The 23,712-nt window shown below is 38.0% G+C and overlaps 1 protein-coding gene across 4 annotated transcripts in view; it reads left to right on the top strand.

The window, feature by feature from the left end:
- Positions 1-23,712, top strand: part of DCC (DCC netrin 1 receptor) — a 1,201,717-nt gene that overhangs the window by 521,653 nt on the left and 656,352 nt on the right. The gene's annotated exons all lie outside the window — the stretch shown is intronic.

Below are 23,712 nucleotides of genomic sequence, written 5' to 3'. Positions count from 1 at the left end.
AGTCAAGTTTTCTCTTGGAATCATAGAAAAAGGTCGCTGTCAGTCTGTGGGCTGAGGAAAAAGGATTACAGCTTTAATGAGCCAAATCTGTGCAAATGAGAAAATAATAATCTCCTCATAATTAGGACTCCCTTTTTAAACTAAATGCTGGTTGTGAGTTCTTGAAAAGAAAAATCATTTCATTATTTGGTTAAAAGAATATTTGGAAATTAATGCCACTGGAAAGGGGGAATTAAAATGACTTCAGCTTGTTTACCCGAATGTGTTCATTGTTGGAACCACAGCTTCATTTTCTAGGGAAAACAATTATTGTTCTTTTCCATGAAGTTTAGATAGCAAAAACCATGCATTGTCTGTTCAAGCGGTAGTTGACATTGACTGCACAGTGTAATCACTTTCAGTCTTTTTGAAGTTTGCTCTGTAGGAAGGAGGACTAGTGTACCCATTTTAAAGATACAGAAATGGAGTATGGCCTGCTCAGGGCTCAAAGAAATCCTTGAAATGGAATTAGAAATCAGGACTGTCAGCTCCCATGTTCAATTTGTAGATCATTATAAACAGCAGCAGCAGTTACAGGAGTGCTGGTAGAATAAATGGAGAGGAGAAAGCATTTCAACAACTCCAGCAGTACTCAGCTTAGGAGCAGACTTTATTTGGAACTCACAACACATAAAGTATGTGTCTACTTGGTTGTGGGTGGGTGCTCAGGACTGCCTAGGATATTATGACATGCTACTTAGTAGAGGCATACAATTCTCTCAGGGTTTCCTAGCTCCTTTTTTGAGCTATTCCTGACACTTCAGGGTCTTCTGGATTCCCCGTGTATCTGAAACCTGGCCTTTCTGAGGCTTGAAACCAAGAGAGTTTAGAAGCCAATTTGGAATAAATAGCCATTTGGAACACTGTGTTGGAAAAGTCAGCCAGCCCCATGAGGAAGTTCAAGCTGAATGGGAAAACAGTGAAGACAGAGGATGTGAGCCCTATCGTATGCTTTCTGTGGAACCTTGCATCACAGTGGAGAAGGATTCCAGCTGGAGAGTGGGTCATTTGTGTGGAGGCCCCTGAAATGGGGCAGCAACGTTTGCTTGCTTGTCCTGGGTTTCAGGGAAGGCAAAGTTCAAAAGTCAAAGACTTTCCATGATTAAAGTTTCACTCTCAAGAAAGCACCGCTATGCATTAATGTCAGTAAGTCACCATGACAGACTAGTAAAATAGAGCAAATACAATCTTATTTTTCATACGTTAAGAATGATTTAAAAAAAAAAAAAGGCCCGTTGGCTCATGCCTGTTATTCCAGTACATTCGGAGGCCAAGATGATGGTTACTTGAGCACAGGAGTTTGAGAACAGCCTGGGAAACATAGTGAGATCCTGTCTCTACAAAAACATTAAAATTATAATATAAAGTAATGGTCCACAGTGATGGTATGGCTCTCTCTAAGATGACAAAAGTAGTTCTTAGTACCAATTGTGGATTGATCCTGCAGGGCCCAAGGGAAGACTTTATCTTCACCTTCTGAAATTTCACTGAGAAATAACAAAAGATTCATTGAAGAAAAGGGATGTATATTTATTAATATGCACAAGGGGAGAACCACAGAGATTACTTCTACTCCCCAGTAGGGTTTAGAAGCTTGTATACAATCTTGAGGTTATGGAAAGAATGGGGTTTGGATCATGGCAAAATAGGTTATAGTGGTAAAACATGGGAGGGGAGCAGGGAAGAGGAGGCCTAGATAGCAAAAGGGGTCTTGTTTTGTAGATGAGATCAAATAGATGGTGAATGTTTCTTACAGATCTTTAAAAGTGTCAGATATTCAGTTACTCTTTTCTAAATCTGGACAAAAGAAAGTCCCAGAGAAATCCAGGCTCCATCAATGCAGATTTTCTCTACAGATGATCATCTGCCCACAAAGACAGTTTTCAGGGCTACTTCTGTGTGCAGCCCTCTGAATGGCCATCTCAAAATATGGCAGAGTATATTTTGGGGTAAATTATTTTGGTTTCTTTCAGTTCCTACTTTGAAACTCCAGAAAGTTGCATATGCCAAAAGGCAAATTGGTAGCTTTGGAGAGATTTGGGTTAGAGGTTCTTAGATAAGACAGGAAAAGGAAGGGGAAGACAAATTGGGATAAGCAAAAAAATAAAAAATTAAATATATCATTCATATTATCATGAATCCATTTTGTGGTCCAGAGAACAGATCAGTTGAACAGCTGTTTTCCATTCTAGGAAGTGCACTACTAATGGGCTAGAACTCTATAGAGGATGCAACAAGTCCATCTCTAATAAGAGGCATTTTTATGGGAACTAAGAAAAGCAAAAGTTAAGATCTGGAGTAGTCTGCAGATTTGTTATTCTAAAGTCTCTAATGCATCTTCAGATGGCAGTGGAGATCTTCGTGGATTGTGGTTTAAATCGGGTGTTCAAGTGAACTGTCTGAGTAGTTCATACATCAGCTGGCACAAAAGCTGTTGATATGTAAGTTGCTGTGGTGATTTCTCCCAACATTTGTATTAACTTGTCTAGCTTCAATGTGCAGAGCTTCAAGAAAAACATAGCTTTTAGTTTTAAGTGATTCCAAGAAAGAAAAAAAGGAGAAAATTTTGAAAACATTAGTTTGGACAATTGTAGCCAGGAAATAATTCAGGATCCAGTTCAAATTTCAGACAAATAAAAAAACCTCAAAACCAATGGTCAAGGCTAGAATCTAATAACATGGGTACTATAGTTTTCTTTGGAAACATGATTTCTCTCTTCAGTTTCCCTTTTCTACAAAGACAAATCATGTGTAGTAAGACTATTGGTTTGCAAAATAAATTTTAGTGTTATAATAATTGACCTTATTTGCATAGAGTGCAGAAAGAAAAGTGATTGGCCATATAGGCTCTTTAAAAGTTGGCTTTGCTGTGGCTTGTTCATGATGAATCTCAGGTTAGACTTTTCAAAGCCTCTAGAGGCTATAAAGCCAAGCCAAAGATTTGGCATCAGACTGTGCCTGTAACATGTAGATGAATTGAGTGAGTTTCTGTTTTCTAGAGGTTTCAGAATATCTGGAGATTTCTGGGCCTCTCAGAAAGTGACATTCTTTCTTACTGCAAGGTCAGGAACCTTGTATGGAAACAGTACAGACAAGGTACCAGGCCAGTCTTTCCAAGGGGCTTTTCATTGGCTCTATAAAGTCAACTTCAGTTCCTCAAAGCCGTCTGGTCATATCTGAAAACAAGTCATTCCAGTCAAAGCCTTGATAAAAATAGTATCTACAAGTGTGTCCTCTTATGGAGAAAAATGATTCTTACTGAACCTAAATAGATAACTATATTACCATAAAATAAAAATATTCATGAATAGTTTCAAAATTTTGGAGAAATCATGTAGATAGAAAGGTAAATATTTCAGTTTTGCTCACAAGTGTATATATTACCCAATTGTTGTAAGCTATAAAGAATAATATATTTCTTGACTCTGGAAAACAAAATATAAAAAGGAATCATCAATATTTCAAATGAAAATCATTTTAAAAACATGTTTTAGTCCTGTGTCAGTTCCACCCAATGTAATTAACTTATTCTGCTTACTGTTGGGTTACCATTATTTATGATTATATCAACTTTTAAAATAGAGCCCTGGAAGGTTTTATAGAGGCTAATGATAAGTTCTCCAAAGTTATCAAAAAACTGTATTCAAGGGTACTTTCAGGGTCCATGCTATAAAATTTATTGAAGAAGCAAATTTTGGACTGTAGTTGATTATAAATGAATTATTGAGAAAAATCAAAGTAAAGCAATAATTATCTGTGAATGGTAAAAGACTTAGAATAGCCATGGGTAAAGATGTAATTGACAAGGAAATGTTTTATATCATGGAATACAACAATTTAACATAATCATAATTATGACTGGTAACGTCAGAAATTAACTTGAATAAAGTTAACTCCATTTTTTATTTGACAACATTTACCATATGATTTTTACATACCACCTAAACCTCATATATCTTTCTTGGGCTTCCAGGAATTCTTTTTGGAATTTCCAAAATTTAGTTCAAGGTCAAAAACACATTGTAGAATTTGAAATTTAATTTTGAAAGTTTGTCAAATGTCAAAGGTTCAAAACACTTCATATCAAAATAAGACAAGTTTAAAACACTTGATGAAAATAGGATCATAGGTCACTGTAAAATCATAGTCAATCATTTAGCTAAAGTGATAATTTAAAAATATATATTCAGGCCCAGTGCAATGGCTCACACCTGTAATCCCAGTGTTTTGGGAGGCTGATACAGGTGCAGCACCTGAGGTCATGAGTTGGAGACCAGCTTGACCAACATGGTGAAACCCCTTCGCTACTAAAAATACAAAAAGTAGCTAATCATGGTGGCATGTGCCTGTAATCCGAGCTAGTCTGGAGGCTGAGGAAGAAGAATCCCTTGAACCCAGGAGAGGGAGGTTGTAGTTACCTGAGATGGTGCCAGTGCACTTCAGCTTGGGTGACAGAGCAAGACTCTGTCTACTAAATAAATAAAACATTCAAACACTCTTTTACAGAGAGGAAAATCAATTTTTCAAACAATAAAAAGATGGAATAAAGACAGATGAAATCAACAGAATATTTCCCTAGAGTTCTGCCCCCTTTTTTCCTTTAGTTTACTTAAAAGATAGATAAAAACATTTTACTATGTCTTGTTAATGTTATACAAATATCTTGTTCCAAAAAGAAACCTAAATTTTACCTTTCCATCAGTCTATTATTAATGCTAAAGCTAATTTTAATGAAATTTTCTTTCAATTAGCTTTGACCACAGATTTTTATAAACCTTTTATAATCTCTTACAATTTTTTTCTATTTTCTTTCTTTCCCCAACTTTTTATGTTCATCCAGTTTTATCTATTCTTTATTTCTTAAATAAAATTTAAAACAATTTTAAAATTTAAACAACTTTTAAAAACTTTTAGACAAAGTTACTGTTCTCTTAATGAAAGCTACATTCTCATGCTTACTTATAATATTTCTTACCAAAAATACATCCCACTTTTCTTAAACGCTTTGTGTACAGAATTGTTTCTTAAATCTAGTAGTTTTAATTATATGTATTAATCAGAATGTTGACTCGTGTAACCCTAAGTTTCAGTGAAAACCCATGAAATAAGGAATTTTAACTGTCAGTCATGTACTAACAATTTATAAACACATATGATTTTTTTTTAAAGCATAAGCTTTCTATAGAACAGTTTTTCTATATGGAACATGACATATTTACTAGCAGAGCTATGTAAGTTTTGTTTTAAAGAAATAAGACAAAAGCATATGAGCCTAAACTCATATTTAGTAATTAATATCTTAGCATTATATCTTATTTGGAAATGATCTTGATATTCAGTTTGAATATTCATCATTTAATTTAGCTTAAACTCTGTGTATAGTTACCAAAAAATTTTGAGAAGCCCTTTTAAAGTAAATACATTATAAAACAAAACTATTATTAAAAGTTCCTTTATAAATGTTTCTTTCATTTATATCTATTTGATCTATTTTTAACAATTATGTTTGGATTATTTTATAAGACAGACAAATCTAGTAATTATGTCTGGATTATTTTATAAGACAATTGTTAGACAAATCTAACAATTATGTTTGGATTATTTTATAAGACAGACAAAACTTTAAATTTAATTTAAAGTTAAATTTTCCTATTAATCATTTTTGTCTTACTGTCTTAGGCAAGTATCATAAAAGCAACAACCTTAAAGTTAAGAATATTTCTATTTCGTTGGTAACTCTGAAGAAATGCTTTTACTAAGCCAACAATGTTAAACTACTATTATTTACCAGAAGATTGATAAAGTAATGCAAACTTGAAATGCATTTCGGTTTATTTACCTAAACAATTTATGAGTGATCATTTATAAGTCAATTTGGTATCATGTAGGCTCCACAAACAAACATATACATACAAAAATATAGAAATAAAGATCTTGTAGCTTTAACTTTTAAAATTTTAGCTATGAGTCAGGTAAAACTCACTAGTTTAAAAGGGCAGTTGGATTCAAACTGAATCTCTGTATGTGGAACAACTTAAAAGTTATTCATTCCATACAGCCAAAGCCTTTACTGAGTTTCAGAGAAAACAGAGTAGCAAATTTACATCTGAAAGCACAGAGAGAATTTAAGCTTTTTCAGAAAGTCTGGGTGTGTTAGAGGAAGATTAAAAATGGATACCAAAGTAACATAAAATTATAATAATTTATCACAAGGAAACATACAGATGAACCTAGAAAAATTTAGAAACCTTCAAAATAAAATAGGGTTTCTAACTTTTTTACTGCTTTAAGAAAGTCATATTTTGGAGACCAATCTAGTTTGATAGGTGGACTTTTAATGTAGTTTCCATTTTCTAGGGGAACCACTGAGCTCAGGGCAGAGTCCATTAACAAATAGGGTTGACAAAGTATTTGCTGTTACCAGGGCCTAATATTTAAATATCTGAAGAGCAGGTGCAGCTGGAAGGCAGAGCATCTACATCTTTAAAAAATCTAAGACCCCACTGTTACATTGAATTTCAGGTCCCACCAGAAAGAGAAATGCCATGGGACCATGCTGCACCATGTTTCTTTCCAAAGTACACCTCTGCAGAGATGTTTCCTCAAGGGGGCTGAGCAAACCCATGACAATCAACTCACTCTAATTAGCCTGTCTCTCATGAAAGTCTACGCACTGATGGCAAGTGTTTCTGTTTCCTCCAAATGTTCAAACTGCGTTTTCTTCTTTAAACAAGCAAAGAAATGAGTAATACCCTATAGTAACCACCATCTGTTGCAACTGCTGTGAACCCCTCCAAAACTACAACTCACCATGATTCACCATCAGAAACACAAAGGTCACGCTCTCTAATAGCTCAAAGTGATCTCTGTTGCCCCACAAAACCAAAGAGATCAGGCAATGCAGTGCAGAAGAGCGCAGAGCTTTAGTCCTGAAAAGAACCTGGCCATGACCCTTGAGACTCCACAAGGAAACAGAAGACTCCCAAAAAGGGGTGTGAGATGCATTTTTCTGTTTTCCTTAAAGGATCTTGGAGTCTTAAGAAGTTCCCTCTAGATCCTTTCATGTGGGGATGAAGACAAGATGGCAAAGAGGAAGAAAGCATAGGGAGGAGCAGAAGTAAATGGGAGAACGATTCTTAGAGTGGACAATTTGAGGTTTTCAGCTTTTCAAAAGGCCAATTACATTTTACATGTTTCTTAGTGAAAATTTTACCAACAAGGAAGGAAGCAAACAGAGGTACTAAATATGTAATGAAAAGGAGTTTCAGTTGACTAAACAAAGTCCTAGAAACAAGATTCAAAAGAGAAAAAGTAGAAAGGCCTATGCTTTAGATATATATTTTAGGTGTGTGTATATGTATATATGTATATATATATATATATATATATATATATATATGTGTGTGTGTGTGTGTGTGTATACATTGTGTGTGTGTATATGTGCTTTAAAAATATATATACTTTTTTATGTATATTCACTGTAAAAATGTATATATGCTGATTCAATATATATTTTGACTATCATTTTTTAATTAAGTTGACTTACAATCATACAGCTTTCTAAAAGAAATTCTTTCAAATCTGCTGCAAGGTGGAGCAGCCTTCACTTTGATCCTGCAGGGTATTCTAAGTAGGCCATCTGAACATACAAAGAATTTTAACTTTTAGGTCAGATTTTTACTCTTTAACTTTGTCAAGAGAATTTCTAAGGCTAACCATGACATTATTATGTGTCTTTCTTTGAATTTGATCTATAAAAACAATTGAGGCAATTGTTTTGAATGAGATTGCTAATATGTGTATGTGTATTTATGCGTGTGTATATATATGTGTGTATATATGTATGTTTATATAATATATAATCTTTTTAAAAATGTAGGCATCTTTTTATTCTAATGGATTCACCTTTGGTCACGGATGATTAGGATTTTTAATGATGTACTTGTTCTAATAGCAACCTAATCTCATAACCTTTTTATAGAAAGCCCATGATGTAATTTTCCAGGCATAAATTAAGCTAAAAATGCTTTTTGGCCGGGCGCGGTGGCTCACGCCTGTAATCCCAGCACTTTGGGAGGCTGAGGCGGGTGGATCACGAGGTCAAGAGATCGAGACCATCCTGGTCAGCATGGTGAAACCCCGTCTCTACTAAAAAGACAAAAAATTAGCTGGACATGGTGGCACGTGCCTGTAATCCCAGCTACTCAGGAGGCTGAGGCAGGAGAATTGCCTGAACCCAGGAGGCGGAGGTTGCAGTGAGCCGAGATCGCGCCATTGCACTCCAGCCTGAGTAACAAGAGCGAAACTCCGTCTCAAAAAAAAAAAAAAAAAATGTTTTTAATAGAGAGGACATGGAGGAAGAGGAATCCTAATGATTTCCCCCCCAAAAAAATAACTCCCAGAAATAGGCTAAGATGCCAAAGCCTGGTCTTCCCACAGACAGTTACGTATGGCATTTGTGTGTGTAGCATCTCTGGTATACAAATTTGTGGAGTATTGCCAGTCATAAAACTGCTGCTGCGAAAGTATGACAGTAAGATAAATCTGACATGACTGACTCCATCTTGCTTCTAGCACAGACTGGCTATCTTTGCTCATTCTTGGGCATGGACCAAGCTAATTTGGGGATAATTTTACTTTATAGTTTAAATAACAGTGTTAAAGGATCTTTGAGGTGTCATTTTCATGGCTGAAAGCTCTGTGGCCAGTGGCATCTTTGCCGAAGGTTTGCTTAGGCCGGCTGGGCTCATTCTGCCCACTCAGTCTGTCTGGCAGTCAGTGCTTGGCACATGCTACTGGCTTGAATCCCATACCTCCAAGGAAGACTGAAAGTCAGGTGGGGAGCACTGAGGGGGTGTGGGAGTGAGTATGGGGTCCAGCCACTGTGCACATCAAACCCGCCAGCGGCTACCATCGGGCAGGAAGCTCCAGGTGCCAGCACACGCACCGCTTCTCAGCAAGGCTACAGCTTGCCCAGGTGCACCACAAGCAACTTCCCCAGCTGGCACTAGGGAATGTGGTGTCACCTGGAATCCTAGAGATGTCAGGAACTTGATTGTGTCTCAAAGAGAGAGTCACAGCCCTGGGTCTTAAAGCTCCCAAGTCTGGGATCCCCAAAGGGCCATAGCTCTTCTCTCCTTTCCTTTGGCTGCAATGTGGAGAGCAGGAGTCATGTTTCAACTTTATGTGTTACAGCTCTTTTAGCCTTGCCGTTTGGTGGTTCCCAAGTTCTTGTCCTGCAACCAGGAAGAATAAGTTATGCAGACAAGTGGAGGGTGAGCAAGATGAAGAGGAGTTTCATTGACACTAGAACAGCTCAGAGGAGACCCACAGTAGGCAGCTCCTCTTCATAGCCAGGGTGTCCTGACAACTCTCAGCACAGAAGGTAGCTCTGTCTGTAGCTGGTAATCCTGACAAATGTTCAGCTATCAGCAGAGAAGGTAGCTCCTCTCTGCAGCGGGTTATCCTGCTGTCTGCTCTGCTCTGGCTGAGCCCAGGGTTTTTATGATCCTCAGAGGGCAGGAAGTGTGTCTGAACTGGTCCATGGGTGGCCACAGGTGGGCTTGGAAAAGGCACCACAAGTTCTCACTCTGGTCAGAGGACTGGCAGTCTGGCCTCCAGCCTTTGTCCCTTTCTTGGTTTGAAGGTGGGCCTCACCCTGGACCCACTCCCTTCTGCCCAGGAGCCTGTCTGCCTCCTGCTGCTGTCCATGGTACCCAGGCTGCTCACATGAAGAGGCACTGGCAGGCCAGCACCAAGCTGCCCTCAACCTTCCCTTGGCTTCCTCCTGTGCTCTTGTCAGGACCCAAAGTCCAGAGGGGGCCCAGGGGGCAGGGGGCTGGCGTGTCGGCACTAACCTGAGTGTACGAACACCCGGCTGGGCTGTGACAGCCCAGGCTTTGGCCCTAAGCCTCCAATATTGAAATGGGTGTCAGGAGCCAGTAGAGGCCAAGTGGAAAAAGTAGACCTCCAGGCCTGAGGAAAGGGGGACCTTCTCAGGCCTCCAAGGGTGCAGAGATACCAGGGTCATGTGCCAGTGAGGGCAGGGCTCCTGCCTGCTCCACGCAGTGTGCAGGCAGCCCCAGCTGTGACTCCTCGCAACCTGGGTAGGGGCTCCAGGTTCTCTTTGGGCCCCTCTCTGCCTACTCTTCCAGGCCTGAACACATTGCTCCCCTGCCAATGGGCAACTTGGCCTAGCCCCATCACCGTGGCTCTCAGGGAGGCAGGCTCTCCAAGTGCGGGGGGCACCTGCTGGCTCTGTGGAGTGCAGCACCACTTGGGGCCCAGCTCTGCCTCTTCCTTGCACTCACCCTTCAGGTGGCAGTTGAGAGTGGTGATGCAGGGACAGAGTCCAGACCAGCAGAGGCTCCAGGCCTGGGGCAGGTTCTGCCTGGCCACGTAAGGGTGGGGGCTGTGCAGTCAATTGCCTTGGGGACATGGAGCACAGGGGACCCACCAATGCCATTGCTGCTCCTGCAGCTGCTCTTGCTGCCACCACTCCCATCTTCCCACAGCAGCCAGAGCGATGGCAGCCACCACTCTGTATTGCCTCCCGCTGCCATCCATAGCCCTTCCCCAAAACTAAACTGTTCTTATAAAATTAATGAAGGGCCACTAAGTTAAAAGGGAGAGAAGGGCTTTAAGTCTAACAATACCAGCCATTTTTCCAGAGGCCTTGAGATTCACAACTTCCCCAATTACTCTTGCAGATAAGATTGCTGTTGTAGAATCTACAATTGGCTTTTTGAGATGCCTTTTCAGGTTTCCGCAGTTTTGACAACCAGACGGCCCCATCTTGACCTGCCAACGAGTCCTGTACCCCGTCCCTGACCCAGGAACTGATTCAGAAAAAGAGGACAGCTTAGGCTCCCTATGATTTCATCTCAGACCCAACCAATCAGCTTTTCCCCTACCCTAGACCCCTACCTACCAAACTATCTTGGAAAACTCCTATCCTCTGAGTCTTCAGGGAGATTGATTTGAGGAAAAACTTGTCTCCCACATGGCATGGCCAACTTCACGTCAATTAGGCTCTTTCTTTACTGCAGTGCTGCGTTCTCAGTTAATTGATTTTCTTTGTGCGGTGGACAGGAAGAACCTTTTGGGCAGTTACAGTCACAGATCTGTTAATCTATGACATAGGATAGGCCCCCAGGATTGAGCTTTCCCAGTATTACCCAAACAACACAGGTTGACGTGACAAAAGCCCCATAGGGATGAGACTTAAGACAAACACCTGCAAGAGCTTAACACATTCAGAACAAAAACGTGCTGCATAAAATCTTACATGTCTTGGGTCCACAACCATTTTCAGACCAGCCATCTGATATGACCTAAAAATCATGCATCACACCCAACCCCAACCCCTCCACAGTGGAGACCAGGAGAGAGTGTTCCCACTCGGTCACCAGTCAACCTATCAATGACATAAAACACAACAAGAAGGAATAGCGTCTTGTTTTTTATTTTGGCTGCCCACAGCAATGTTTATGGATGCTAGTATGATCAGAACTACAAAACTGACCAGTCTGCAGGACTGGTTTGAATACAGACTTATGGCAGTTTTAGGCTCATGTTCTACTCTGTGTTACTCCCTTTTTTTTTAATCCTTTAGAGAAGGAATCTCACTTTCGCTTTGCTGCCCAGGCTGGAGCACAGTGACATGATCATAGCTCACTGCCACCCTGCATTCCGAGGCTCAAGCCATCCTCCCACCTTTGTAGCTGGGACTGCAGGTACATGCCACTGTGACCAGCTAATTTTTAAATTTTTTATAGAGACAGGGTTTTGCCGTTTGCCCAGGCTGGTCTTAAACTCCTGGGCTCAAGCAATTATCCTACCTTGACCTCCCAAAGTGGTACCCCTCTTTATGTCAAAACAAGACAGAAAGACAAGAGACAGGACAAGACTCTTTCTGTGAGGAAAGGGATCAAACAGTTAAGAATATTCATAGCAGAAAGTATACCAGAGTTGCTACACTCAAGATAATCAAATTCTTTTCTCTCATTAATCAAGATTGTACAGAGGATAAAAGAGATGATTATTTTTTTTTTCCTTTTGCTTGACTGATTCTTTGTCTACTGATATGTCAGGTCTTGGGTTTCCTTAACTGTGGCTTCCAGAAGAGCAGAGCTTTGGTATCATGCTTATGGGGCCAAAACTGTAGGGGCCAAAGGAAAACTTTTTCCTTTGCTCACTGAAGTTTAACTAAAAAATCAACTCACATAAGGCAGATTAATAAAATGAAAGGCATACATCTTTATTTTTTTTTATGGCAGTTATTTTTTTGGAGGTGGAGTCTCTCTGTCACCCAGGCTGGAGTGCAGTGGCTCCATCTTGGCTCACTGCAACTTCCGCCTCCCAGGTTCAAGCAATCCTCCTGCCCCAGCCTCCCAAGTAGCTGAGACTACAGGTACCATCACCACACTCGGCTTTTTTTTTTTTTTTTTTTTTTTTTTTTTTTTTTTTTTTTTTTTTGGTATTTTAGTAGACAGGGTTTCATATTATGTTGCTCAGGCTGGTCTTGAACTCCTGAACTCAGGTAATCTGCCCTCCTCAGTCTCCCAAAGTGCTAGTGTTACAGGAGTGAGCCACCTCACCCAACCAGGCATATATATTTATTAACATGCACATGAGAGAGTACCACAGAAGAATTATCCCCTCTCCCCCATTGGGTTCAGAAGCTTATATGCAACCTTGAGGCTGCAGAAAGAATGGGGTCTTAGAGGTTGGCAAAATAGGTTGTAGGAGAGGAAGAAAATAACACTTGGCTAGCAAAAGTGGGTGGTCTTATTATTTAGATGAAATCTCACAGGTAGCAACCGTCAGAATAGAAAATGTGAATGTTTATTTCAGACCTTTAAAAGCGTCAGAGGCTCAGTTAATCTTTTCTAAGTCTGGACAAGGGAAAGCCTCAGAGAAAGTGCAATTCCATCTGTGAAAGATTTTCTCTACAGGCACCAGTGTATCCCAAAGACAGTTTTCAGGGATACTTCTGTTGGCTGGCCCTCTGAACAGCTGACTCAAAATATGCCAAAGTATATTTTGGGGTGAAATATTTTCATTTCCTTCAATCTGATGCCAAACCAATTTATAAAAAGAACAGGAGACTCATCTCTGTCTTTGTTATTTTACATGGTCTACGATAGACATTACTGATAAAGTTGAACAAGTCCAGGAAATGTAATAACATAAGAACCATCAAGGCAAAGACTTTGGTCATGCTGATGGTTGTTCCTGGAGCTAAGAAAACAATATTAATGCACTAATCTTCTAGTTATATTTCATTATAAATAGGGTTTAGTGGCTCTAAAGAGAGGGCTTTGATCATTTGTTAGAGCGCAGTGATTATATAACACTTGAAAAAATCTTCACCACATTTTATTATTTCTTTGCCCTCCTCTGGTTACTTCAAGTTAGAAATACAAATTATTTTAAAAAGCTATTATGTTTTCATAGACAAACTAACGAAAAAAGGCTTTCAGAAAATCTTTATCCCAGATAAGCTGTGTTAATCCTACTGACAGACTAGTTGTAATATATGAATACTGTCAATCTCAGAATTTGAATCAGTTACAGGCTGACTTTAAAAAAAAAAAAAACCTTACAAAATTATCCTACAAAATATTCTACAAAATATCTTCATCTTCCCACAAGTCTCCAAAGCCAATCCTAAATAAACTATAAAAACAAGTCAAGTCTTTCAGTGTTTATGGGCCAGATTTTCCTCCAAGTCTGTCTTCAACATTTGCTAGGTTTGTCCTGCTTTCTACCTCCCAGTAAACAGTGTACAGAGGTTGGGACAGAAGCATGTCATTCATTCAACCGAGAGCTGTGGAACCCCAGCCATATGCTTGGGCATTATCCCAGCCTTGGAAATAGAGCCAATATGTAGGAAACACAGACATATCAGTCTGCAAATACATAGACCAGCTTGCCAATGACATAAAAATGGACTGGTTTAGGCTATTCTTTCCCTCTTCCATTCAACTGGGATTACAGTTTTAGCATTTAAAACCTTTTAGTCCTGCCAAACTATACAGACTTAAGTGGGTAGATAGACCACAAGAGGTTTGATCATTTGTCAATAGTTTGATCAAAATTAATATACATAGTATCTATAGAACCCTGTGATTTACGAAGTGGGTAAATAGATCAGTCAGCATGGTGAATACAGTTGATTTGGTATGACTTGTTCTTTCTAAACTACATTGCTGTTTTGTGGGTATATGACAATCAAAGTTAATAACATAGAAGGTGGCATAAGTAGGTTAGTACTTGCCAGATGGATGCTATTGACATCAGTGATATGAGTATAGATGAGGGAGAAGAGGGAAAGTTTTCCATGAGTAGAATATAAATATCTGCTAATGAGTGATTGTCCCTCAGTTCGAAATCCTATGAAAGCAAGTTGTTAAGATGACGATTTTTCTATCTAGGGTATTATTCTACTTTTTCTTTGTTTTCATGATCAAAAATCAGTGAGTACAGTACTTGTATTTTCATCCTTTGTTAGATAAAAACTCTTACTTTGTTGATTGAGAGATGAAGTTAAATTTCTTAGAGATATCCCTGAGATTAAAACACGTATCATCAACTTAATCAAACTGGCTAATTGTTTTTCAATAGATCAAGAGGTAAATACACTCCTGTAAAACACTAGTAACTGTTAATAATAAATAAATGAACTGAATCTTATCTACTTATCTTATAAGCCAATTACTTTTAATGACAAGTAAGAACTCTCTTTGTGACTTAAAAATTACTAAATCCCATTTAACTTATTTAAAATGATTTTCAAAATGGCCAAATTTTAGTTCTATAAAATAATTAAGTTGCCATAGGGACTTCTTTATAATTATGATTGACCATTGCCAGTGTTTTACAATAAAAGTATTTAAATACAAAGATAAAATTGTTTTGAGGTTATAATTAATTTTTGGTATTCCCAGGCATTATATTTAGGAAATGTTGAATATCTTTTGACCAAGGGTTTTCCAGTCTAATTTTTCATCTAGTTCTTTACCGTCTTTCTTTTATGGCTCTGTATTGCTATCACACATGTTATTTAATTTTTAATAACAATAATGGTTTGTTCTCGTTTGGTATTTTGAAAATGTTTGGTATTTTGTTTAATGAGATGGCATTTGAGATGCAGGCACAAGAGGAGACAGAGGAAAGGCTCAGGAATAAAACAAAGTTTAAAATATTTAGAGGTCGTAGAGACAAGAGGCAGGGCACACTACACAGGGCCACAGGAGAAAGAGACCAGATTGGTTAGGAAAGAGAATACAGGAGTGAGGAGGAGGTTTAGGCTAGAGTCTTTGTGGGGTTATTTTGGGAAAGACAAGACAGGGAAGGGTGAACAGTTTAGAATTGGCTAGTTAGAATTCTGGTGGACTTTGGGCTGTGGAGTGGTCCCTAATTGCCTGGCATCTGACTTTGGGATGACTAAGGCAGAGTAATATTGCCCTCTGGGGGTGTTTGTGCCAGGTAGAGGAAGTATGGCTTTAGATTGGTTGATTTGTACAGCAAAGAAATGTTCCAGGCTGGGTCCTTTGCTCTCGCTGAAATTGAACAAGGTGTGGTAATTTCTCACCGCCCAGAAAGGCTTTTCAAGATGTCAAAACTATAATAAACAGAAAAATAAAACATATTTACAACACAAATTTCTTTTTTCTGAAAAGGGCTACTTACTGTTATTTATTGCCAGAATCAATAAAAATTCCCCTCCAAACATTTAAATATTATCTTCCCAAATGTATTGCTGCAACCTGATCATCAAATAGCACTAAATGTAAGTTGTCTTCATTGTTACTAAATAAAATTTGGTAGCATTACAGTTTGTCTGTTTTCCTTCAAGAGACAGAGATGTGACATGCAAACATGAATATAATGTTCTGCATGAGCTCCAGAAACACCAAGAAATGGATGCAGGAAATTACATAGAACAGTGGTCTCAAGTGTTAACCCCAACTATTGATACAAACCAAACTTGGCAGTCAGGGATGCTATAGTATAAAATATTAATGTTGTTATTGGTGCTGAAGGTGACCACTGACTTATTTGCAATTGGTAGTAAGGAATTCATAGCAATGCTATGATGCTCAGCCCTTAAAAACCCTGTGAGGCTTCTGTATTTTGCAGGCTTGCAGTTATGTTGTCATTGCTATAATTTTTTTTTAAGAAGCGATGAGCTAAGCCTTGTCAGAGCTGACTGAACTATCTTTTGAAGGTTTTCTTCTTCCAATTGAAGATAAAAGCAAGGAAACTGGGCAGCCACACAGAGGTCATGTGGTTCCTGGACCTTCTGGGATCTCTCATTCCTGTCAGTTTGCTCTATCAGACCCCTACCCAAGGATGAAGAATTCATAACTCATAATGGCTTGTTTGAAATATTTTAGACCACGTGAGTGAGAGGAACACACCTTAAAATTAAAAGGAATGTGTTTTCATCCTTCCTTACATTTCCCTTCTGCATATGTATATGTCCTGCTGATCTAGTATTTTGGTGTTTCTTAGCGAAACAACTTTTATCCAGGGAAATTCTAAGGATATAGGAATCTACCAACTCTAGATTCCTAAGCCAATAGGAAAACAATAGAGGGCAACTAAATCATTTGTCATAAATGCAAATGTCACTAATCCAAAATTGATGGCCACTTTATTTTTATTTTTTTTACAGCAGAGCCTGGGAAATCTATTGTTTATTGATCAGATATCAATTGATAGTATCACTCTTGGTAGCTTTTTCCAGATTCCACTTTGTTGTTAAACTGCATTCCTTTTCTTAGTGATAAATGCCATTTAGAATTGTATTATTATTATTAGGATTTAATTTCGATAGCCAGTTTTTACCAAATTTGGCCTATAAAAACATACATTCATTACTTGATGGCTACATCATTCAACTGTTACATTATTAAGAAAGCCTTGTATTTACATGGGATGTCACAGTTTATAAAGAACACTCAGATGTATTTTCTCAAGCAGTAGATCTGTGCTTTATAGTGACAATTTCCATATTACAGGCCTATAATGTTTAGGGTTAATTCTGTATTTTAATGGCTACCAATGGAATAGCCTACATCAGTGCTTCTCCAATTGAAATGTACTTATGAAGTGCATAAAGATCTTCGTAAATGCAGATTCTGATTTAGTAGTCTAGGATGAGGTCTGAGAGTCAGTTTCCAGCAGTCATCAAAACATAAATGTGGGGAGCCCACATGCCTTGTGCTTAGGAGCTGCCTTAGAAAGTTTTGCCTTCCATATATCCTCTTTAAAATTGCCTCTGATAATTGCTTTTGGGCTACCCCCTAAAATATCCACCTGCCAGTCTACTTGTGTCTTGTCACAGACCCTCCATCTTCCGAGAAAAATGTTTGTAGATTTAGCGAATGAAAATATAGGATACCAGTTATATTTGAATTTCAGATAAACAATACATTTTTAGTATAATTGTGTCTAAAACATTGTATGGTACCTACTTTTACTAAAAATGTGTTCACTGTTTACCTCAAATTCCAATGTAACTGGATGACCTGTATTGTATACTGTAATCTTACCTTGGAAACAAATGTGTTGGTGTGATTTGGTCAACCTCAGCACTGTTGACTTTGGGTCCAGATACCTGTGTGTTGCGGGAGACAATCTTGTGCATTGTAGGAAGTCTAGCAGCATTTTTAGCTTCTACTTAACAATCACCTGTAACAACCCCACCCCTTGTTGTCACAACCAGAAATGTCTACAGACATTTGTAATATCCCTGGGGAAAAAAAGCAGCTCCAGTTGCAAACTACTGGTGAAGATAAGGAGAGTGTGTGTGTGTGTGTGTGTGTGTGTGTGTGCGTGCGTGTGTGTGTGTGTTTCTAAATAAGTAGATTATGAAAACATAAAATATTAGTAAAATTTTCGGTGAGGTGCTGTGGCTCACACTTGTAATCCTAGCACTTTGGCAGGTCGAGTTGGGTACATCACTTCAGCCCAGGAGTTTGGAACCATCCTCAGCAACATGGCAAGACTGTCACTATAAAAAATGCAAAAATTATCAGGCATGGTGGTGTGCACCTTTAGTCCTAGGCACTTTGGAGGTTGAGGTGGGAGGCTCACCCGAGCCAAGGGAGGTTGAGGCCTCAGTAAGCCAAGAAAGCACCACTACACTACAGCCTGAGTGACAGTGAGACAGTGTCTTCCCAAAAGTACTTGGGTTTTGGTAGTGTGTCTGTCTTTGTCAAGTATGATAGGAGAAATGCAATGAGAGTTTCTAAGTTAGGTTTTGTGGAAGTCTTGAGATTAAAAAATAATTACAGGCAAATATTTTGTCCTATTTTTCCTACTTATGAATCTGCTTCTTCATCCCTTACTCTCCCAAGACATGCACCAATGAACACTTAAAGTTATATTAATGATAAATTATACTGTTTCCTGAATATTTTGTTCTATTTCTTTAACCTTGAAATATACATTTTTCCTGTGTGTCTGTGGCATTAAACTATCTTTCCCAGCATTCATGGTCTTTCACTGGCTTCCTCCTCCCTCCCCAAAGCTTCCCTCCCCACTTTGGGGTTTCTTCCCTATTTCCTAACTTTCCTCTCTCATTCACTTCATCAGGTCATGGAAACCAAACTGCTACAGTTCACAGTTAACTGACCATTCCAAGCAATTTCTGATCATGTGCTTTGCTACTATTGCCCTCCATTCACACTGCCTCAGAGCAATCCTCAACTACATTCTGTAAAATCCTAACTTTCAAGAAACCCTACTTTATTTCCTTAACTTAAAAGAATCCCTGTCTTTTCTGGCACTGTACATAACACAACTGTCTTTCTCCCTTGGATTAGAAATGTTTACTCACAAGTTATCTCCCATACTCACTTGCAAAGAGTTTAGGGGAGGTTTGGGGACTGCATTAATGTGATATTGTCCAAAGCACCATCTACATGCTGTCCTCATGGTGTCCTAATATTTAGCTTTTGCACATGTGTTTACTTCTGCTTGAGATGTTTTACTCCCTATAGCCTTTTCTGACTTCCCCATTTAAAATTATGACTGTTAGACAACACACACTAAACCTTTTTTCCCAATTTATTTTTCCCCATGCAGTCATTGTTTTCTGTCACATGTACTTTTTACTTATTGTTTATTATCTGATTCTACCTAAGAGTATATAATTTTTACTAGGACAGGTCACTTGTGTCTCCTTCCCTAGTGACTGGAGTACTTTCTGGCACACAGTAGGTATCAATACGCAATTACTGAACAAATAATTAATGTGCTAGGATATCCAAAGATACTTCAAAAGGTGTTGGTCTCAAATATATTTGATATGTGAGGATATCAGTAGACTAATTTTGAAGGGACAAAACTTTCATAGGTATATAGAACTTCTACAACACAGTCAGGCACAAAGTTATCACTTTATAATCCTATCTTGAGATTATTTCACTCAGAAGGCTTATAGGGAAAAAGCTGAAAAGTTGTATTGATTGCAGTTTTGAGGGAAGTGTACCAAAAAAAAACTGTCATGCTTAAACTACTCTAATACCAGGTGCAGGAAATACCACAATTGCTAATACAATAAATACTGTATTACTTGTTACTGGCTGAATAGCTCTAAAAATCAAATTGGACCTAAAGGAAAGTGAAAGAAATCTCTTTCATAAACCTTTGCTTCTTTTGCCTTTCCCCTTTTTTTATTGTCTTCATAAAAGTTGCATTTGAGGGAATAAAGTACCACCTGGGGCTGTGTCTACGTGAAACATTAAGGTATTGAGCATTCACTATTGTGCGATTGATCACACAAGTCAAACATGCCAGATTGGGAGGTTATTCTCCCAACCACATTGACCAACTGTACATGAAATTTCTAGCCTGTATGTTGCCTGGTCTTTTGTCAGGACTACTGTTGCAGCTCAAAAGCAGCCATAGACTATAGGTAAACAAATGGGCATAACTGTGTTCCAAATAAATTTTGTTTTATGATATTGAAAATTTTTTTATTGCATTTTAGGTTTGGGGGTACATGTGAAGAACATGCAAGATTGTTGCATAGGTACACACATGGCAGTGTGATTTGCTGCCTTCCTCCCCTTCACCTATATCTGGCATTTCTCCCCAAGCTATCTCTCCCTAACTCCCCACCCCCACTGTCCCTCCCCTATTTCTCCCCAACAGACCCCAGTGTGTGATGCTCCCCACCATGTCCATGTGTTCTCATTGTTCAACACCCACCTATGAGTAAGAACATGCAGTGTTTGATTTTCTGTTTTTGTGTCAGTTTGCTGAGAATGATGGTTTAAATTTCATGTAATCACATATCATGAAATATTTCTTTAAAATTTTAAATTTTTGTGGGTACATAATAGGTGTATATATTTGTAGGGTACATAAGATGTTTTGATACAGCCATGTAGTTTATAATAATTATATCATGGAGAATGGGGTATTCATCCCATCAAACATCTTTCCTTTGTGTTACAAACAATTCAGTTATATACTTTTAGTTATTTTAAAATATGCAATTACATTATTGATTATAATCACTATTGTACTGTCAAATATTGGGTCTTATTCATTCTTCTTTTTTTTTTTTTTCTTTTTTGAGACAGGGTTTCATTCTGTTGCCCAGGCTGAAGTGTAGTGGTGCATTTCAGGTCACTGCAATCTCTGCCTCCTGGGTTGAAGCAATTCTTGTGCCTCAGCCTCTGGGGTAACTGGAATTACAGGCTTGTACTACTACACACAGCTGTGTGTGTGTGTGTGTGTGTGTGTGTGTGTGTGTGTGTGTTTGGTAGAAATGGGGTTTTACTATGTTGGCTATGCTGGTCTCAAACTCCTGGTGTCAAGTGGTTCACCCATCTTGGCCTCCTAAAGTGTTGAGATTACAGGCATGAGCCACCATGCCCATCCTTATCTGTTCTAATATCTGTTCTAATTATTATGTTTTTAACCCATTAACTACCCCCACTTCTCCCTGAAGCCCCCACTACTTTTCTCAGCCTCTGGTAACCATCCTTCTACTGGCTATTTCCTGAGGTCAACTGCTTTTTTTATTTTTATTTTTCATATTTTATTTATTTATTTATTAGCTCTCACAAATAAATGAGAACATGCAAAGTTTGCATATCTGTGTTTGAATTATTTCACTTAACATAATGACCTCCAGTTCCACCGATGTTGCTGAAAATGACTGAATCTCATTCTTTTTCATGGCTGAATAGTATTCCATTTTGCATAGGTACCGCATTCTCTTTATTCATTCATCTGTTTTTGGATGCTTTTGTTGCTTCCAAATCTTGGCTATTGTGAACAGTGCTACAGCAAACATAAGAGTGTAGACATCTGTTTGATATACACAGCAGTGGGTTGCTGGATTATAGGATAGGTCCATCTTTAATTTATTGAGGAACCTACAAACTGTTCTCCATGGGAGTTGTCTAATTTACATTCCCGCCAACATTGCAGAAGGGTTCCCATTTCTGTACATTCTCTCCGGCACGTTTTATTGCCTGTCTATTGGATAAATGTCATTTTAACTGAGGAGAGACGATATCTCATTATAGTTTGGATTCGCATTTTTTCTGATAATCGGTGATGGATGAGCTCCTTTTCATATGCCTGTTTGCTATTTTAATATTGTTTTTTGAGAAATGTTCAAATACTTTGCTAATTCGAAAACACTGGACTATTAGATTTTTTCCAGTAAGATGTTTGAGCTCCTTATATATTCTGGTTATTAGTCCTTTGTCAGGTAGTTTGCAAACATTTTCTTCCATTTTGTGGATTTTCTCTTCATTTTGTTGATCTTTTGCTGAGCAGAACCTTTTTAACTTGATGGGACCCATTTGTCTAAGTTTGCTTTGGTTACCTATGCTTATGGGATGCCACTCAAGGAATTTTTGACCAGACCAAGGTTCTAGAGAGTTTCTCCAAAATTTTACTGTATTACTTTCATAGTTTGAAGTTTTATACTTAAGTCTTTAATCCATTTTGATTTTTGTATATGGCGAGAGATAGGGGTCAAGTTTACTTCTTCTGTCTATGAATATCCAGTTTTCCCACCACTGTTTATTGTTGAAAATCATTCACTATAAATATATGGATTTATTGCTGGATTCTGGATTATGTTCCATTGGTCTGTGTGTCTAGATTTATGCCAGTGCCATGTTGTTTTGGCTATTAAAGCTCTGTAGTATAATTTGAAGTCAGGTAATGTGATTCTCCTAGTTTTTTTGGTTTTGGTCAGGACAGCTGTAAATATTTGGGGTCTTTTGTGGTGCCATATAGATTTTAGGCTTTTTTTCTATTTCTGTGAAGAATGCCATTTGTACTTTGGTAGGGATTAAACTAAATCTGTAGATTGCTTTGGGTACTGTGGAAATTTTAAAAATATTGATTCTTCCGATCAATGAACATGATGTATTTTTCCATTTTTGTATGTATTCTTTCGTTTCTTTCATCAGTTTTTAGTAGTTTTCACTGTAGAGATCTTTCACTTTGGTTGACTTCTAAGTATTTAATTTTATGTGTGGCTATGGTAAATGGGATTACTTTTTGATTTATTGTTCAGATTGTTTAGGCATATAGAAATGTTAATGATTTTTACATTGATTTTATATCCTTTAACGTCTCTAAATGTGTTGATCAGTTCTAATAGTTGTTTTAGGGAGCCTTTAGATTTTTCCAAATATAAGATCATTTCATCTGGAAACAACTTTGGGTTTTACTTGGCCTTTTTTTTAGTTAAGATGAATTATTAGGTTATTTGAAATTTTTATTTCTTTTTGATGTAGACATATAACTATGAATGTCCCTCTTTGTAGTGTTTTACTGTATTTCATAGGTTTTGGTATGTTGTGTTTCCATTACCATTTGTTTCTAGAAATTTTTCAATTTCCTTTTTGATTCAGGAGCATACTGTTTAATTTCCATGTGTTTATATAGTTCCCAAAATGTCTCGTTATTGATTTCTAGTTTAATTCCATTGGGATCAGAGAAGATGCTTGATATTAATTCAATTTTTGGACTATTTGAAGACTTGTTTTGTGATCTAACTTATGCTTTATCCTTGAGAAGGGTTCATGTCCTGAGAAGAAGAATATGTATTCTTCAGCCATTGAATGAAGTAGTCTGTAAATAGCAATTAGGCTTATTTGGTCTCTGGCAAAGACTAAATCTGATGTTTCTTTGTTGATTTTCTGTCTGGAAGATCTGTCCAGTGCTGAAAGGGAGGTGTTGTCCAGTTGTTATTGTATTAGTGTCTCTCTCTCTCTTTAGCTCTAACAATGTTGCTTTGTATGTCTGGGTGCTCCTGCATTAGATGTGTGTATACTTTCAATTAATATATTCTCTGCTGAATTGACCCCTTATTATATAATTGATGTTCTTTCTCTTTTGTTATAGTTTTGGTCTTGAAATCTGTTTTGTCTGACACAAATACAGCTACTCCTGCTCTTTTTTTGGCTTTCACTGGCATGGAATATCATTTCCTATCCCTTTGTTTTCAGTCTATTTGCATCTTTACAGGTGAAATGTGTTTCTTGTGGGCAACAGATCATTGGGTCTTACATTTTAATCCATTAAGCCAGTCTATGTCTTTGGAGAGTTTAGACCACTTACGTTCAATGTTATGATTGGTAAGTGAGGACTTACTCCTGTCATTTTGTTATTTGGCTT

This window comes from Saimiri boliviensis, chromosome 13, assembly GCF_048565385.1.
Source record: "Saimiri boliviensis isolate mSaiBol1 chromosome 13, mSaiBol1.pri, whole genome shotgun sequence".
Lineage (NCBI taxonomy): Eukaryota > Metazoa > Chordata > Mammalia > Primates > Cebidae > Saimiri > Saimiri boliviensis.
Note: the sequence above shows the minus strand (reverse complement) of the source record. Positions and strands in the feature narration are given on the sequence as shown.